The sequence below is a fragment of the Triticum aestivum genome, chromosome 3A (genome assembly GCF_018294505.1).
Source record: "Triticum aestivum cultivar Chinese Spring chromosome 3A, IWGSC CS RefSeq v2.1, whole genome shotgun sequence".
Lineage (NCBI taxonomy): Eukaryota > Viridiplantae > Streptophyta > Magnoliopsida > Poales > Poaceae > Triticum > Triticum aestivum.
The window spans coordinates 309,517,153-309,527,516 of NC_057800.1; positions in this window are offsets into that span (position 1 = coordinate 309,517,153).

The following is a 10,364-nucleotide window of genomic DNA, read 5'->3' on the forward strand; positions in this document are numbered from 1 at the left end:
AGGAGGCCGGCCGGGGCAGCGGAGGTCGCCGGAGGCGGTGGGCGGTGCGGCGACGAAGTGCGACAAGGGGCGGCGCGTGGCGGCCGGCCGGATTCGTGCGGCGGTGTGGCGGCGAGGAGCGGCGCCGGACGGTGAGGAGGTGCGGCAGTGCTCCGGCGGGTTCGGGCGGCGCGACGAAGGAGCGGCGTCTCGGGCGCACGGCGGCGGGATCGGTCCCCGCAGGCCTGGTGCGGGCCCCGCGGGCCGGCGGCGGCAGGAGGCAATGAAGTGGGCGCGGCCCACGTGGCGGCGTGCGAGTGGTCGAGCGGCGGTGGGCGGACACGTCTTTCGGCGATTTTTTTTCGTCCGGCGGCGCGAGGAGATGAAGAGGTTAGGGTTTATCCGTGATTTTCGGGGGGAGATGCCTTTTTATAGGTAGAGGGAGCTAGGAGGCTCCAAATTGAGCACGGTTTGCGGCCACGCGATCGTGATCGAACGAACGAGATGATGGAGGGGGTTTTGGGCCACTTTGGAGAGGTGTTGGGCTGCAACACACACGAGGCCTTCTCAGTTCCTCGGTTAACCATTGGAGTATCAAACAAAGTCCAAATGGCACGAAACTTGACAGGCGGTCTACCGGTAGTAAACCAAGGCCTCTTCGCAAGTCTCGGTACAATCCGAGAACGTTTAACACCCACACACAAAAAGAGGTAAAAGGGGACACTGGAGGACATAGGAGCGCCGGAATGCAAAAAGGACAATGGGGAAAATGCTCGGATGCATGAGACGAACACGTATGCAAATGCGATGCACATGATGACATGATATGAGATGCATGACAAAGACACAAGCAACATGAAGACAAAACCCAACAACAAGGAAATATCATAACTTAGTGCCAGAAATGGCAAGAGTTGGAATACAAATATGGCAGGTTACATACGGGGCGTTACAACACTCCACCACTACGAAAGGATCTCGTCCCGAGATCTAGGACTAGAAAAACTCCGGATATTCAGAACAGAGGTGGTCCTCGCGTTCCAAGATGGCTTCACGGTTGGAATGATGTGACCACTTCACTTTCAGGAATTTGATAGACTTGTTGCGAGTCTTGCGCTCAGTTTCTTCAAGAATAGCAACGGGGTGCTCATGATAAGACAGGTCTTCTTGGAGATCAATCTCTTCAAAGTTGGTGGTGCGGTCAGGAGTCTTGAAACACTTGCGGAGCTGAGACACGTGAAACACATCGTGCACGTTTGCAAATTTGGATGGAAGCTCAAGTTGATAGGCGAGATCGCCTCTTTTGCCAATGATCTTGAAAGGACCCACGTATCTAGGGGCAAGCTTTCCTTTGATACCGAAGCGACAAGTACCTTTCATTGGAGAGACGCGGAGGTAGACATGGTCTCTGATCTCGAAAGCCAAGTCATGATGCTTGCTATCATAGTAACTCTTATGGCGCGATTGCGCGGCTTTGAGATTTTCACGAATGACTTTGCACATTTCTTCAGCCTCTATGATCAAGTCATTGCTAAGAAGTGGCGTTCACCAGTCTCTGACCAGTTAAGAGGAGTACGGCACTTCCTGCCATAGAGAATCTCGAATGGGGCCTTGCCTGAACTCGCTTGGAAGCTGTTGTTGTAGGAGAACTCGGCATATGGAAGACAATCTTCCCACTTCATACCGAAAGAAATGACACATGCCATGAGCATATCTTCAAGAATTTGATTGACTCGCTCGACTTGGCCACTGGTTTGAGGATGAAAAGTTGTGCTGAAGCGAATGCTGGTGCCCATGGCCTTCTGAAAAGAATCCCTAAACTTAGAGGTGAAAATGCTTCCACGATCTAAAGATATCAACTGTGGAATGTCGTGCAGAGAGACAATCCTAGAGGTATATAGCTCTGCCAACTGAGCTGCTGGGATAGATTCTTTGATAGGAAGGAAATGAGCCACTTTGGTGAGCTTGTCGATGACAACAAAGATAGCATCATTGCCACGCTTGGACTTTGGAGATCCAGTCACGAAATCCATCTCAATATGGTCAAACTTCCATTCTGGAATGGCAAGAGGTTGGAGGAGACCAGCTGGTCATTGGTGTTCTGCTTTCACTCTTCTGCAGACATCACATTCATTCACGAACTGAGCAATCTCATGCTTCATTCGAGTCCACCAATACGACTGCTTGAGGTCATGGTACATCTTTGTACTTCCAGGGTGAATAGAGAGGAGTGAATTGTGAGCTTTGTTCATAATGACTTTACGAAGGTCACCTTTAGGAACAACAATGTGATCCTCAAAGAATAGAGTATCCTTGTCATGAAGACGATAGCACTTGTACTTGGGTTGACTCTTGGCAATCCCAATCTTCACCTTCTTCACCATAGCATCGAGAAGCTGAGCCTCACGAATGTGATCTTCCAAAGTAGGAGAGACTTGGAGGTTGGCAAGGAATCCTTGAGGAACAACTTGAAGATTAAGTTTGCGGAAAGCTTCACAAAGCTCTGGTTGGTAGGGCTTGATAATCAAACTGTTGCAGTAAGCCTTTCTGCTCAATGCGTCAGCAATTACATTGGCCATGCCTGGAGTGTATTCAATACTCGGATTATACTCTTGAATCATTTTGACCCAACGAGTCTGCCTGAGGTTGAGGTTTGGCTGAGTGAAGATGTACTTGAGACTCTTATGATCAGTGAAAATGTCCACTTTTCTTCCCAATAAGAGATGTCTCCATGTTAAAAGAGCATGGACAACTGCCGCCAACTCGAGGTCATGAGTGGGGTAGTTCTTTTCATTGGGCTTCAACTGGTGAGAGGTATAGGCCACAACTTTCTTCTCTTGCATCAACACTGCACCGAGACCTTAAAGGGAAGCATCACAGAAAACCTCGAATGGTTTGGATTCATCAGGAGGAGTCAGAACTGGAGCAGTGACTAACTTCTCTTTGAGGGTGTTGAAAGCAATGTCACATTCAGGTGACCAGACACACTTCACATGCTTCTGGAGAAGGTTGGAAAGAGGCTTCGCGATCTTAGAGAAGTTCTCAACGAACCTTCGACAATAGCTTGCGAGCCCAAGGAAGCTGCGGAGTTGCTTCACGTTCTGAGGCGGTTCCCAATTCACAATTGCAGACACCTTCTCAGGATTAACAGCTATGCCCTTGGCGGAGATGATATGCCCAAGGTAGAGAGCCTCATCGAGCCAAAACTCGCACTTTGAAAACTTCGCATAGAACTGATGTTCTCTGAGCTTATCCAGCACCAACCTCAAGTGCTTGGCATGATCCTCCTTGTTCTTGGAAAAGACCAAAATGTCATCGAGGTAGACCAAGACGAAGTCATTTGTGTAGGCATTGAAGATGAAGTTCATCATGCGAGAGAATGTTGGAGGAGCATTGACAAGGCCGAAAGACATGACAGTGTATTCATATGAACCATAGCTTGTTCTGAACGCTGTCTTGGGGATATCTTCTTCACGAATGCGAATGTGATGATAGCCCATACGGAGGTCAAGCTTGGAGAATACTTGAGCACCCTTGAGTTGTTCGAAAAGCTCATTGATGTTGGGAAGTGGGTACTTGTTCTTTATGGTCTTCTTGTTCAATGGACGGTAGTCGACACAAAGTCGGTCCATTCCATCCTTCTTCTTGACGAAAAGAACACCACAACCCCATGGAGAAGAACTTGGCCGGATGAGACCCATACGCTCTTGAATATTGAGTTGTTTCTTCAGCTCCTTCAACTCTTCAGGTCCAAGCTTGTAAGGACGTTTGCAAACAGGTTCCGTGCCAGGTTCATGATCGATGATGAATTCAACTAGCCGGTGAGGAGGCATTCCTGGAAGCTCTTCTTGAAAGACGTCTTGATATTCACAAATGACTGGAATTTGAGAGATGGCATCCAACTCGCCCTTCTCATTAAGAGAAAACAGTCGAATGGTATCATCATGGGTGGCTAAGACGATTACATCCTCAGACAAATGTGTCAATTGAATCTGCCTGGCAGCACAATCAAGTCGAGCCTTGTGCTTAGAAAGCCAGTCGATTCCAATAATAAGATCAATATCCGAGTCACCAAGGACCATTGGAGAAGACAGAAACTTATAGTCACCCATTGTGATGGTAACATCCGGGACCATCGTGGTAGCCCTCATAGACTTGGCCGGAGAAACCACTCCCATAGGTTTACCCAACATTTCGGAAACGAAGTCATGCTTGGAAACAAATGATCTTGACATGAAACAATGTGATGCATGAGTATCAAAAAGGACTTTTGCAGGAGTAGAGTTAACTGGAAAGTTACCCATTATCACATCTGACGAGTCCTCAGCCTGAGCTGCATTCACCATGTTGACCTTTGCAAACTTGGGATTATGCTTGACCACTGCAGTGCTAGCAGATCTCATAGGAGGAGGAGGAGGAAGACGCCTCTGATTGAAGCATTTGTTGGCATAGTGACCCTTCTACTGACACTTGTTGCACGTGACCTCTGAAAGTGGACGGTGATACAGAGCACTTGATCTTGGAGCATGAGACAAAGTCTTGTTCTGAAAGCCTGGGTTGGGTGGGTGGGAAGATCCTTTGCCACCTTTGCTCTTCTGCTGATAAGGCTAGTGGAACGGAGGAGGAGGAGGCAACCAATACTTTTGTTGCTTAGTTGCCACTTGAGTTGAGGAAGGAGTTGCATCCCTAACTCGCTTATTGGAAGCATCGCACTTGAGTTGAGCAGCCTCTTGTTTCAGTGCCATATTGTAGAACTCATCGTACTTCTTCGGCTTGAAAAGCACAAGGGCTAGTTGGAGATCTTCTCTGAGGCCACCCCTGAACTGATAAATCATGCTCTTCTCGTCAGGGACATCTTGCTTGGCGAAACGAGTGAGCTTCTGGAACATGATGTTATACTGGTAAACAGACAAGCTGCCTTGCTTCAGATTGCGGAACTCGTCACGCTTGCTCTCAACAACACTCCAAGGAATGTGGTGAGCTTTGAAGTCTTGATGGAATTCATCCCAGGTAATCACACGACCTCCTCTGGAATCTTTGTATTGCTGATACCACTCTGCAGCTTTGTCTTTAAGTTGGAATGAGGCAAAATTGACAAAGTCCTCAGGCCTGACGTTGCTGCACTCGAAATGCTTGCAGATATCCACGAGCCAATCATCAGCGTCTGTTGCTTCGACACAGTTACTGAAGGTCTTTGGCTGGTTTGCGAGGAACTGGTTGAGTGTAGCATACTGATTCTGATTGTTGCCATGGCCTTGATTTCCTTGGTTGCGCTCTTGCAAGAGTTGCATGAGATCTGCGTGTTGGCATTGGTAGCGGCCATCACAGCTTGCCATGCCTCCGGAGGTGGAGGTGGTGACGGCGGTTCAGGATTCAACGCGTTGGAGGAGCCATCCTGAAGATGGTGACATCCGTTAGCATCTTGACAGATATATATTCAAGCTAAATCAACAGATTGAAATTGCAACATATAGTCTCAACATTCGAACAAGAATGAACGAATGCCATCCAAATAAATGATCACACTTCCATAAATTGAGAAGCCACTTAGATAGAGGTAGATGAAAAAAACAACAAGGTACAGACCAGAACAAATACTTGGTGAGGATTACCCAATCACAAACCAAATATTTGCGGAAGAAATACTAGAGCTACAAGAACTCCCACCTATGAAACTCCCGAAATTCTCCCGGTTATGCAATCAGGTGTTGGGGATACAGGGGAAGCATAATATCTCACCCAAAACTAGCAAATCCTACATCCAGCTGTATCCATCCTTCAACACATAACCAAGAAACCTTCGGAAATCATTTACCTCAACCTTCGAAAAGCATTCGTTATATGATTTATGGCAATACTCCCGAACTCCCGCCCCAGTACTAGGTGGCGTCGAGGTTATCTCACCAACAACTGCATAAAAGAGATTTTCGATGTCGGCGAAACACAGGTATTCCAGAACTTCAACGATAAAATTGTGACGACAACACCTCGGAGCTCAACTCCCCGGGACACTGCCACAACCCCTAAATGTCAGGAGGCACCAAGAACAATGTTCTCGTCACAAAACCATCGGAACGATTCCAAGATACTCACGTGATCCTAAAAAAATTTAGTGAAATTTGAGAAGAGAAGAATCAAAACTCTACGTCAGGATGCCTCACCAGAGCGACGAAGGGATTAGGGAGTAAAAAGAATCATACTCTCCGATATATATAATCCTAAATGACTCAAAACATTTTTTTCTAGACTCAACAACACCAACGATTCGATCAAGCAGGGGGCTCCTAAGTCGGGGAAGGCTCTGATTACCAACTTGTAACACCCACGATGCGACTATATCTCCCACGTGTCGGAGCACGACTTAGAGGCATAACCACATTGTAGGCAATGTCGCAAGAGGGGTAATCTTTACACATCCCATGTACTGAATAAGGAAAGAGATACATAGTTGGCTTACAATCTCTAGGTCACACAATAGCATAAATATAACATTACATCATCCAGACACAATCAAGGTCTGACTACGGAACCAAAATAAAGACAACCCCAAATGCACAATGTCCCCGATCGCCCCAACTAGGCTGCACTACTGATCATCTGGAAAGGAAACGTAGTATCGTCCTGAGTCCTCATCGAACTCCCACTTGAGCTCAGTCAAATCTCCTGGAATGGTATCACCGGTCCCTGCATCTGGTTTTGGAGTAATCTGTGAGTCACGCGGACTCAGCAATCTCACACCCTCGCGGTCAAGACTATTTAAGCTTAAAGGTAGGGAAAAGGTATGGGGTGGAGTTGCCGCAAGCACTAGCATATATGGTGGTTAACATACGCAAATGAGAGCGAGAAGAGAAGGCAAGGCACGGTCGAGAAACTATGATCAAGAAGTGATCCTAGAACAACCTACGATCAAGCATAACACGAGACCGTGTTCCCTTCCCGGACTCCGCCAAAAAGAGACCATCACGGCCACACACTCTTTTGATTCATTTTAGTTAAGTTAAGTTTTAGGTTTTCTACAACCGGATATTAACAAATTCCCATCTGCCCATAACCGCGGGCACGGCTTTCGGAAGTTCAAATCCCTACAAGGGTGTCCCAACTTAGCCCATCACAAGCTCTCACGGTCAACAAAGGATATTCCTTCTCCCAAGACAATTCGATCAGACTCGGAATCCCGGTTACAAGACATCTCGACAAAGGTAAAACAAGTCAAGCAAGACCACCCGCTGTGCCGACAAATCCCGATAGGAGATGCACATATCTCGTTCTCAGGGCACACCAGATAAGTTAAGCGTACGGGAGCCAACGTAACCCAAGTTGCCAAGGGACGGCCCCGCACGGTGCTCTAGGTTGGACCAACACTCACAGGAGCACTGGCTCGGGGGTTTAAAATAAAGATGACCCTTGAGTCCACGAAACCCAAGGGAAAAGGCTAGGTGGCAAATGGTAAAACCAAGGTTGGGCCTCGCTGGAGGAGTTTTATTCCAGGCGAACTGTCAAGCGGTTCCCAATATAACCCAACCGTGTATGGAATGCAAAATCAAGGAACATAACACCGGTATGACGGAAACTAGGGCGGCAAGAGTGGAACAAAACACCAGGCATAAGGCCGAGCCTTCCACCCTTTACCAAGTATATAGATGCATTAAAGTAGACAAGATATAATAATGATATCCCAACAATAAACATGTTCGAACAAGTAACAAACTCCAATCTTCACCTGCAACTAGCAACGCTATAAGAGGGGCTGAGCAAAGCGGTAACATAGGCAAACAACGGTTTGCTAGGACAAGGTGGGTTAGAGGTTTGACATGGCAATATGGGAGGCATGATAAAGCATGTGGTAGGTATCGTAGCATAGGCATAGCAAAAGAGCGAGCATCTAGCAAGCAAAGATAGAAGTGATTTCGAGGGTATGGTCATCTTGCCTGCAAAGTTCTCTGAGTTGACGTTAGCTTGATCCTCGTAAGCGTACTCAACTGGTTCCTCGATCACGTACTCGTCTCCCGGCTCTACCCAAAGCAAGAACACAAACAAAGGGGACCACAATAAACCACGTGCAATGCACAAACAACATGATGCAAAATATGGCATGATATGCAGGATGTGATATGCGATGCATATGCATGTTTCTGAAAGGAAATATTGAACCAGGCCTCAACTTGGAAAACCAAGAGTGTCGGTCGAAATCGATATAAAGATCACCGGAATCGGATGCACGGTTTGCAGATGGCAAGCAAAACAATAATGGCACAAAGCTGCGATTAATAGCACGAGGCCATCTAAATGCATCAAGAGCCACAAGCTACTACACTCTAACATAGCAACAAAACACATGACAGTGATCCTCTCAAGATGCTTGACAAAAGATGAACACTGAGGTACGGCTAATTCACACAATAGCAGGTTCAAACAAGCATGGCAAAAGTGCAAAAGATAATAGGTTACAGACATAATGAAAATAACAACATGGCAGGAATTTAACATCAGGAAGCAATGTTTAGAGCAAGATAACAACATGCCACAGGAACATATCATGGAAAAGCAAGGCATGGCATGAAGCTACTCAAAGTATACAACAAAAGTCCCTTACTGACAATAAGCCAAAAGGGATCAGAAAATACAATGGCAACCATGTGAACATAGCAACTTTCGTTAACAGATTCGGACTTAGTAGAAAACTAGAACATGGCAAAACAGATTCACATAGGCATGTTTACAAGCTCGATGCTCTCACCACAAGGCATTGCATGACAAACTAAGCATACACCCAGCAAGTAGACATGGCATAGAAGCTAAACATGGCAGGAACAACCTCATAGCATGCACGGATCAACTACAACAACCTCGGCAAAATTGCTTAACACGTAAACAATCTGCCAAGAACATTTGATAGCAAAAGTAGAGCAATATTGAGTCATGCTAGGATGCTCCATAATTGCAAACAAAGGCATGGATGGATAGAGCACAACGATATCTCAACATGATCCTTACTAAACATGCTCAAAAGAGGCATGGATCACTCTGTAGCAACTAGAATACATGGCATAAAAATATTATCAGGGAAAAGACTTGGAAGATTTCTAAGTCCTTGAAATCAGCAACATCACGAGAGCTACTTTGCATGCTTGTGCTAGTCACCATAGAGATCACAAAAATACATGGCATACACCCCTGTAAAGATGGCATGGCATACTTCAAAACACATGTAGGGCTCAAGTTCATAGGAGGCACACATTAAACATGGCAAAAATGACAAATGTCCAATCTCTGATAAGAATCTGAAACTAACATTGCATAGCACTCTTGCAACAACATTTAGGGCATCAAGATGAGCTCAAATGAACATGGTGCAATGGAATGAAATGAAGTACACATCGAGACGAACAATTTGATATGCTACGCGCCCAAAATGGAGCCATGGATGCAGAGTAATGGCATGATGAAATATGCAAAAATTACTGGGACTTAGGGCAAAAATTAGGTCAACCCTCAAGTTCTAGATCTGGATCGGGCTCGCAGATCGAGGACGACCGGAGCTTCTCGCCGGAACAGTGCTCGGGGGGTCGCCGGAGGAGATGCCAGCGTCGAGGAGGAGGCCGGCCGGGGCAGCGGAGGTCGCCGGAGGTGGTCGGCGGCGCGGCGATGAAGTGCGACGAGGGGCGGCACGCGGCGGCCGGAAGGATTCGTGCGGCGGCGTGGCGGCGAGGAGCGGCACCGGACGGTGAGGAGGTGCGGCGGCGCTCCTGCTGTTTCGGGCGGCGTGACGAAGGAGTGGCGTCTCGGGCGTGCGGCGGCGGGAACGGGCCTCGCGGGCCTGGCACGGTCCCCGCGGGCCGGCGGCAGCGGGAGGCGGTGAAGTGGGCGCGGCCGACGTGGCGGCTTGTGAGTGGTCGGGCGGCGGAGGGTGGACACGTCCGTCGGCGATTTTTTTCGTCCGACGACGCGAGGAGATGGAGAGGATAGGGTTTATCCGTGATTTTCGGGGGGAGATGCCTTTTTATAGGTAGAGGGAGCTAGGAGGCTCCAAATTGAGAACGGTTTGCGGCCACGCGATCGTGATCGAACGAACGAGATGATGGAGGGGGTTTAGGTGGGTTTTCGGCCACTTTGGAGAGGTGTTGGGCTGCAACACACACGAGGCCTTCTCGGTTCCTCGGTTAACCATTGGAGTATCAAACGAAGTCCAAATGGCACGAAACTTGAGAGGCGGTCTACTGGTAGTAAACCAAGGCCGATTGGCAAGTCTCGGTCCAATCCGAGAATGTTTAACACCCGCACACGAAAAGAGGTAAAAGGGGACACCGGAGGACATAGGAGCGCCGGAATGCAAAACGGACAACGGGGAAAATGCTCGGATGCATTAGACGAAGACGTATGCAAAT